General features: G+C 42.5%; 1 pseudogene; it reads left to right on the top strand.

The window, feature by feature from the left end:
* Window positions 1–2,571: 2,571 nt before the first annotated feature.
* LOC133767680 (thioredoxin reductase-like selenoprotein T) lies at window positions 2,572–3,236 on the top strand (annotated as a pseudogene).
* Window positions 3,237–7,847: the final 4,611 nt, after the last annotated feature.

The following is a 7,847-nucleotide window of genomic DNA, read 5'->3' as shown; positions in this document are numbered from 1 at the left end:
GGGGTGCAGGACCCAAGCACTTGGGCCATCCTCCACTGCACTCCCAAGCCACAGCAGAGAGCTGGCCTGGAAGAGGGGCAACTGGGACAGAATTCGGCGCCCCGACCAGGACTAGAACCCAGTGTGCCGGCACCGCAAGGCGGAGGATTAGCCTACTGAGCCACAGCGCCGGCCTAGGAACAACTTTATAAAACTAAATTTGAGACAACTAAAAACCATTTTTTCACAAAACATCTTGGAGTTTGCCCCTTTGTTCAGTCTTTTCTCCTAACTTCCCACTTCATTCCTGCAACAGTATGAGTCATAGTAATTTCAATTTATCATCTGCTCCCAGAATAGCTCTTGCACATAAAGAGAGAATTGGTTTTCCAATTATGACTTCATCTCTGTTCTCTTAGATCTAATTTTTATCAAGTTTTTACACAAAATGCCATATCCGGCCTCAGACCACTGTAAGAGACAAATACCATTACCCCAACGTTGGGAACCATCCCTTGGGGGTGCTCCTGCCACATTCTTCACCATTCTCCCTGGAACTTCTCTCCCTTGGCAACTGTTTTAGTTTATTCCTAAACAGTCATCAAAGGAATGTCATTAGAGTTCTCTGTCGCTAGATCACAGAAAATCCACTGTTAATTTAATTACTCTCTTGTGCTTTCTCTGAGCAAAGCAGGTGGGAACGGTGTCACTGTGGAGTTGCATCCAGGCTCCAGTGGGGAGAGTGTTCCTGTGGTGGCTCAGCCTCCACTGCTCTGTGAACAGGAAACCGAGACAGCAAAAGTGGGAAATTGTGTAATTCTGGACTCCTCTCTGTGTTTCTAACACCAAGGAAAATGACTAAATCACGACAGAGACTAGAAGAGAGCCATGTGTGCTGTTTCTTGCCACGTGGTGCCCTGGGCCACCTCAGCATGCTGCCAAAGGTGGCCCTCAGCAGATGGCACTCCTCACGCTTTGACCAGAAGCATGGTTCAGAGAACACACTGTAAGATTTCCAACTTGAGACTGGCACTGTGGCTCAGCACATGTTCTCTCACAGTGTTGGGGGCATTTGAGGACGTGGCTGTGAACTTCGTGTGAGAGCACTGGCAGGACCTGGACAGTGCTCTAAGGCTGTGCAGGGCTGTGGTGCTGGGAGGGCTATAGCAGCCTGCTGGCCTGTGAGCACCAGACCTGAGGCCATCTTCAAGTTGGAGTAAGGTATGGAGCCTGGATGCTGGAAGGATCCCTAAATCAGGGGCTCCCACATCAGTATGCTCCCACTAAGCAGGGAGACAAGAACAGTCTCTTCAACAGATGTTGTTGGGAAAACTGGATCTCTGCATGCAGAAGTATGAAACAAGACCCCTACCTTACACCTTTCACAAAAATCCACTCAACATAGATCAAAGACCTAAACCTATGACCCAATACCATCAAATTATTAGAGAACGTTGGGGAAACCCTGCAAGACATTGGCACAGGCAAAGACTTCTTGGAAAAGCCCCCAGAACACAGGCACTCAAAGCCAAAATGGACAAATGAGATTATTCAAATTGAGAAGCTTCTACACTGCGAAAGAAACACTCAGCAAAGAGGAAACTGACAAAATGAGAGGAAATATTTGCAAACTATGCAACTGATGAAGGATTAATCTCCAGAATCTTTAAAGAGTTCATGAAACTCAACAACAACAAAACAAAGAATCCAGTTAAGAAACAGGCAAAGGGTTTTAACAGGCATTTTTCAAAGAGGAAATCCAAATAGCCAACAGACACTTGGAAAAATGATCAGGATCACCAGCCATCAGGGAAATGCAAATCACAACCACAATGAAGGTTTCACCTCACCCCAGTTAGAATGGCTTTCATACAGAAATCAACAAACAACAAAGGCTGGCAAGAATGTGGGGGAAAAGGTACCCTAATTCACTGTTGCTTGGAATGTAAACTGGTCCAACCCCTGTGAAAGACAGTATGAAGATACCTCAGAAATCTGAATATAGACCTACCATATGACCCAGCCATCCCCCTCCTGGGAATTTACCCAAACCAAAAGAAATCAGTATTTGAAAGAGTGATCTATATCCCCATGTTTATTGCAGCTCAATTCACAATAGCTAAGATATGGAATCAACCCTGATGTCCAAGCCGGCGCCGCGGCTCACTAGGCTAATCCTCCGCCTTGCGGCGCCGGCACACCGGGTTCTAGTCCCGGTCGGGGCACCGGATTCTGTCCCGGTTGCCCCTCTTCCAGGCCAGCTCTCTGCTGTGGCCCGGGAAGGCAGTGGAGGATGGCCCAAGTGCTTGGGCCCTGCACCCCATGGGAGACCAGGAGAAGCCCCTGGCTCCTGCCATCGGATCAGCGCAGTGCGCCGGCCGCAGCACGCCTACCGCAGCGGCCATTGGAGGGTGAACCAACGGCAAAAGGAAGACCTTTCTCTGTCTCTCTCTCTCACTGTCCACTCTGCCTGTCAAAAAAAAAAAAAATTTTAAAAAACCCTGATGTCCATCAACTGCAGACCAGATAAAGAAATTATGGGAGCTGGCTGCAGTCTGTCTGAGGGCGGCCAGAGCGACTGGCTTAATTAAGATGAGGCTTCTGCTGCTTCTCCTGGTGGTGGCGTCGGCAGTGGCCCAGAGCGAGGCCTCGGCCAACCAGGGCGGTATGCCCAGCAAGAGATTAAAGCTGCGGTATGCTGCTGAAGTTCCAGATCTGTGTTTCCTGAGGGTATAGGCCTGAGGGTATTTGAAGAGTACATGCGGGTTATTAGCCAGCAGTACCCAGACATCCAAATTGAAGGAGAAAATTACCTCCCTCAACCAATATACAGACACACAGCATCTTTCTTGTCCGTCTTCAGACTACTATTAATAGGCTTAATAATTGTTGGCAAAGATACTTTTGCTTTCTTTGGCATGCAAGCTCCCAGCATCTGGCAGTGGGGCCAGGAAAATAAGGTCTATGCATGTATGATGGTTTTCTTCTTGAGCAACATGATTGAGAACCAGTGTATATCAACAGGTGCATTTGAGGTAACTTTAGATGCTGTACCTGTATGGTCTAAACTGGAATCTGGTCACCTTCCACCCATGCAACAACTTGTTCAAATTCTTGACAATTAAATGAAGCTCTATGTGCATATGGATTCAATCCCACACCATGGGTCACAGCCCCACCTATCAGCACTGAAAACTCTTTTACATTAAGGGATTTTGCAAGAGCAGCGTGACTAACATTATGAAGGCCTGTACTGAAGTCAGTTAGTACAGACCAGATGCTTTTTTGGCAGGCTCGTTGTACCACTTGGAAAACCTCAATGCAAGATGGTTTTTCAGTGCTAGCACATTTTGGAATTCTGCACATTTCATGGACTGCAGAATTCCAAAAACTGTATAGTTTTCTTCCCCTTCCCAAATTCACCCAGTTTTGTTTTGTTTTGTTTTGTTTTTTTAGTGTAGACATTGCTTGTAACTTTCTTAGTCATATTTGAAAAAGTAGAAAATTGAGTTGCAATTTGATTTATTTTAAAGATGTCTGTTAAATCTGTTGTGCTTTTACATGAATTTTCATTTTTTATGGTTTAAAAATCAGTATTTTCGGGAATGTAGCTGAAGTTCCCAAATACCTTATAAGACTTCAATCAGGCCAGCGCTGTGGCTCAATAGGCTAATCCTCCGGGTTCTAGTCCCGGTCGGGGCGCCGGATTCTATCCCGGTTGCCCCTCTTCCAGGCCAGCTCTCTGCTATGGCCTGGGAAGGCAGTGGAGGATGGCCCAAGTCCTTGGGCCCTGCACCCGCCTGGGAGACCAGCAGGAAGCACCTGGCTCCTGGCTTCGGATCAGCGCAGTGCGCCAGCTGCGGCGGCCATTGGAGGGTGAACCAACAGCAAAAAGGAAGACCTTTGTCTCTCTCACTATCCACTCTGCCTGTCACAAAAAAAAAAAAAAAAAGACTTCAATCAGACATCTCTAATTTGACCATGTCCAATTTATGTAGTGTTCAAAACACCGCAAAATGTGAATGGTGCATTATACAAGATTACAGGGGGAAATCTAATATCCAGAGTACTCTACCAATTTGTGTGTATGTGTGTGTGCATACGTGTGCACGATTACCTGAGAACCACTATAACACCAACTGCTTTTGAAGTCCTATGATGTAGTCCAAGTGTCTTGCCTTGACCAGTCTAATGACTTGATTAATTGGGCCCTTGTACTTAACTAAATAAAAAACTAAGCAGATATCAGTTAAATAAAAAAGTTTCAATTTATTGTTCAGTATACCTATTAAAATTGTATTTAATAATTGTCTCTCCAAATTTTTGCTTTCCACTCTCAGATAACTTCATAATGTACATCCTTTAGGTTCACTTACATTTTTAGGATAATTGAAACTCAATTGAATCTCTTTACAACATTGATATTAGTTGGCTAATAGTTTAGTTTGTCTAATACATCAGAATTGTATTTGAGGAACAGAATTGGAAACATTTTAAATTTAATAGCATTTTAGAGTTCTATAAAGACAGTTAAAACAACTTAAACTGATAAAGACTGTAAGAATGATTTAGCAGAAATAAGACCATAGTGTGGAAAAATAGTCATATCGCATCAGTGACAAGATACCTCAGCTTCTAAACAGGAATAAAGCGGTAGAGCCAGTGGTAGGTAGGCCTAGATTTGTTAGTGGAAATAAAAGGATTTAAGGAAAAATTATGAGGTAATTTTGGCATTGGTTTCACCTAACACTTAGGTGTTTTTAAGAGCTTATGTGAGGACACTTTCAAAAGGTTCATGGAAAGTGGAATTAAAAAGCTGTTTATTTTGATGCAAAAAAATTGAAATACAAAATAGATATCCATGAAGGGTCTGCAAAAATTCATGAAAATGCATATTATGAAAAACCTATGCAGATATTACGAATTTTTTTGCACCAGAATAAACACTTTTAATTCTATTTTCCATGAACTTTTGAAATATTCTTATACTTACTTACATGTTGTAACACCTAATGTTATACTTTGTCATTTTGTACCAGAATAAACATCTTTAATTCTATTTTCCATGAACTTTTGAAATTTTCTTGTACTTACTTACATGTTGTATAATACTTACTGTTATAATTTGTCATTGAATATTTGTTGAGGGCCTATCACTTAATGTTCCTGATTGTGACAGCCTGAAGTTGGAACATGCTAGAACTTACAGATGACAGGAAGTTAGTCTAATAACTCACTCCACAAAATTAAGGATTATCCTTTTTCTTAACCACATAGACCATTTATTAACAATGTAGACTTCTTCTTATAGTGATAAGAAATATTACAATTTAAACTAAAATTTCATTAGAGATTATTATTTGGGTATAATACCAATTTATATTTGAGAAGGTTTAACACTTTGTTAATTTGATTGTGTACCGCTCCAGACTTCTCATCTTCCGCAAGTTGAAATGTCCTGTTGAACGTTTCCAGAGGTCTTTCATCAGCTAACAGGCATTCCACTAGTGACACAGTTAATTTTATGGCATGTAAGTGTTCACAACTTGGACTTTTGACATCCCATGGTCCTGACAGGCCAAACTGTGAAGAACCTAAGATTCAAATACAACTTTCTTCATGTTTGCCTTCAGTTGAGTAATACGTCTTTTGAAGAATAGCTTTAAGAGACTTAGACACTGACAAAACTCAGCTGTTTTGTTGACACCCATCTCTTATGTTTAGCCATACTTAAATCTAGAGTTTAGTGAAGAAAATGAAGTGGGAGACATGAATAAAAAGTAATGCTGAGGAAATATGGAAAGTAAACTATTTATAATATAGTTTTATTATATTCCTAACATTTTAAATTTATTGCTGATAAATTGATATAATATTTGAATTTATATTCCTAATAATTTGAATTTGTGGCTTATAAACTGATATGGCTGTATGGTTTATACATGTCTATGCACTAGTATATTAATTAGACCATAGAACATGCCAGCAAGTTGGCTAATTGTATTTGACCTTTTTTTTTTTTAAGATTTTATTTATTTATTTGAGAGGTAGAGTTACAGACAGTGAGAGGAAGAGACAGAGAGAAAGGTCTTCCCTCTGTTGGTTCACTTCCCAGATGAACGCAACAACTGGAGCTGCGCCAATCCGAAGCCAGGAGCCAGCTGCCTCTTCTGGGTCTCCCATGCGGGTGCAGGGGCCCAAGCAATTGGGCCATCTTCTACTGCTTTCCCAAGCCACAGTAGAGAGCTGGATTGGAAGAGGGGCAGCCAGGACTAGAACCGGCACCCACATGGGATGCCAGTGCCGCAGGCGGAGGATTAACCTACTGTGTGATGAAGCCAGCCCTGGTATTTGACTTTTTACTACAATTGCTATTATTGTTATATTAATAAAAAATGTTAGTAAAGCATGGCTTTATACCTCAATGCATAAGGTGTGCAAGACAAGTATACTTTTGGAATAAAAATGGTATTATATGCATTATTAGTGATAACAACTAATCAGCCTTTACAGTGTTTTAAAATGTAACAGGATCCCAGCGATAGTTCTTTCCTATTTTGAATATTAGTTTGGAACCTTTGAAGGACCCTTATGGGGGAGAGGGACAAGAAACTAGGCCTGGGCAAATATCAGGGGCTTCTTAAGAGGTTGGATGTTCCCCAGAGTCCAGCGGGCAGGACGTTCTCTGGGAAGGAAAAGTCAGTCCCCTTCAGAGAACCTCTAGGCATGCCCAGAGCAGAGCTGCCACTCCCCTTCGGAGAGTCTCAGCACTCTCCTCAGCACTCTCCTCAGCTGGTTCCCTCAGCACTCTCCTCAGCACTCTCCTCAGCACTCTCCTCAGCTGGTTCCCTCAGCACTCTCCTCAGCACTCTCCTCAGCTGGTTCCCTCAGCACTCTCCTCAGCTGGTTCCCTCAGCACTCTCCTCAGCTGGTTCCCTCAGCACTCTCCTCAGCACTCTCCTCAGCACTCTCCTCAGCACTCTCCTCAGCTGGTTCCCTCAGCACTCTCCTCAGCACTCTCCTCAGCTGGTTCCCTCAGCACTCTCCTCAGCACTCTCCTCAGCACTCTCCTCAGCACTCTCCTCAGCACTCTCCTCAGCTGGTTCCCTCAGCACTCTCCTCAGCACTCTCCTCAGCTGGTTCCCTCAGCACTCTCCTCAGCACTCTCCGGTATGCTAATTGTCCCTCCGAACCAGCCAATCCCGTGCCACCTCTGCATTCCATATGCTAATTCGTTGCCTATATAACCTGTGTGAAACTGCCACTCGGGGCTCCTCACTGCCTGAGGTGGGGGCCCGTTTGCGCAAACGTTCAATAAAAACCTCGTGCTTTTTGCATCAACTGGTCTGGATCTTTGGGCGTCCTCCCGAGCAAGTGGGCATCTCTGCAACTGAGAGGTCCAACACCTTGATTAACTGGCAAACATTCAACCCTTATCATAATTTAAAGTAACTCGGATTTTAAAATTAGCCCACAAGATTTTAAAACATGTTTTTTTATTCTGACGCTTTTTATTTATTTACCTTTTAATGTGTTTTGGGAGAAATAAATGAAGAATTGTAAAGTTTGGGAATTTACCTCATTAGAATTGTGAAAATAAACTTTTATAATGCTGATGTAAAAAAAAGAAATTATGGTATGTGCACATCATGGAATATTACACAGCAGTAAAAAAAATGAAATCCTGTCATTTACAACAAAATGGATGCAACTAGAAAACATTATACTTAGTAAAATAAACCAGTATCAAAAAGACAAAAACTATATATTCTCTCCTATCTGTAGTAACTAATAGAGTACCTAAAAGATAATTTATAGGAGTGAAATCAACACTTCGAGATGTGATGATTCTGAACAGCCCTAATCTT

This window comes from Lepus europaeus, chromosome 10 (genome assembly GCF_033115175.1).
Source record: "Lepus europaeus isolate LE1 chromosome 10, mLepTim1.pri, whole genome shotgun sequence".
Lineage (NCBI taxonomy): Eukaryota > Metazoa > Chordata > Mammalia > Lagomorpha > Leporidae > Lepus > Lepus europaeus.
The sequence above is the reverse complement of the archived record's forward strand: the minus strand, read 5'-3'. Positions and strand labels throughout refer to the sequence as shown.